The 1,662-nt window shown below is 40.9% G+C and overlaps 1 pseudogene; it reads right to left on the bottom strand.

Moving 5' to 3' along the window:
* Positions 1-600: 600 nt before the first annotated feature.
* LOC143639444 (eukaryotic translation initiation factor 1 pseudogene) lies at positions 601-948 on the bottom strand (annotated as a pseudogene).
* Between the last annotated feature and the right edge of the window lie 714 nt (positions 949-1,662).

Genomic DNA, 1,662 nt, shown 5'->3' with positions numbered 1-1,662 from the left:
TAACTCATATTAAGCTGGCCTCACATTCTATTGTTTTGGACACCCCTTAGCTAGAATATAGTCAAAAAGACCTTTGTGGCAAGCTAGATGTTGCATCACCTCACTGGAAGGAAGGTGGCCTCTGAGTTCTGCCCACCTGGTCAGTTAGACACCAGGGATTGTTTTTAAAAAACAAAAATGAAACAAACAAAAAACCAAAACTACTAAAAACCCCCTCTAGTGGTACAGCTGCCTACCCCATCCTCCTGATCAGGTCATGACACTCTGAGGGCAGGGGCCTCAGCTGAGGGAGAGTGGAGAAGCTTCTGGTCAGACACAGCCATCTGATCTTGGGGCTCTGGGCTTTGCTGAAACATCATGTTATTGCTTTGTTTCAGGGTGGACACTTCCAGGCACCTACTGCTTGACCTCTGTTTAAATGAGGGACTTCAAGGCTAGACAGCATGGCTCTTTTCAGTTTATTGCATGAAGGAGTTACATTAGTCCAAGTTAAAAGTGGACCCTAAATGGTTATATTATACAAGCTGTGAGGTTTTTAAACTTGTGACAAGGGACAGAAGGGAAATTCTGTTCATGCAAGGAAATCCTCACTTAAGCTTCAGTGAGCCACAAACACTTAAAACCCACGAACCTTTGGCTGATCGTCCTTAGCCAGTCCAATCTCTACCAGGAACTGGCATATGTTCTTGAGCTGGTCACCCTGTAGCTGAATTACTTCTCCGTATTCTGGATGCTCAATTACAGTACCATGGCAGGCAAATTTATCATTAAATGCCTTCACTAGTTTCTTTTTATTGTAATCATCAGATCCCTTGGACAGTAATAAGGATCTTCCTGCCATTTCTCTGTTGGATTCTTATAATCCTCAGTGCCAGCAGGAAGCAGGTCATCACTCTTACTTGCATCAGCAAAGGGGTCAAAATAGTGGAGGTTCTCGATAGCACACATACCATATGATTCCAGGATTCTTTTTCCTGGCCTGTCGAAGGCCCCTGATGGAAAAGTTGGGGCAGTGGAGGTAGGGGGCACACGGAGCATCGGGAAGCGAGGCTGCTGAGTCCTCGGTGGCGGCTCAGTGACTGTGGTGGGGCCCATGTTTTTATTTTTAATTGGTAACAATTTTACACATTTATGGGGTACAGCGTGATATTTCAGCACATGTATAGAGTACATGATAATAAAATAATGGTAATTGACATAACCTTCACCTTAAACATTTATTACTTTTTTATGTTGCAAGTATTCAAAATTATCTCTTATAGTTATTTTGAAATATGATGTTAATTTCTGTCCTCCATAGTTATACTGTCATGCTACAGAACATTAGAGTTTATTCTTCCAATCCAACTGCAACTCTGTACTTGTTAACCATCCTCTCTCCATCCTCCCTTATCCCAACTCTTCTCAGTGTATAGTAACCACTATTGTACTTTCTACCTCTGAGAGCAGCTCTTTTGTATCCACATGTTAGCAAAAAATACAATATTTGTCTTTCCATGCTCAATTTGTTTCACTTAATATAATGTCTTCCAGTTCTATACATGTTGCCACAAATGATTAGATTTCATTCTTTTTATGGATGAATAATATTTCATTGTGTATATGACCACATTTTCTTTATCCATTCATCTGTTAATGGACACCTGGATTGACTACATATCT

Source organism: Callospermophilus lateralis, chromosome X (assembly GCF_048772815.1).
Source record: "Callospermophilus lateralis isolate mCalLat2 chromosome X, mCalLat2.hap1, whole genome shotgun sequence".
NCBI classification, from domain to species: domain Eukaryota; kingdom Metazoa; phylum Chordata; class Mammalia; order Rodentia; family Sciuridae; genus Callospermophilus; species Callospermophilus lateralis.
This window is presented reverse-complemented; position numbering and strand designations above follow the sequence as displayed.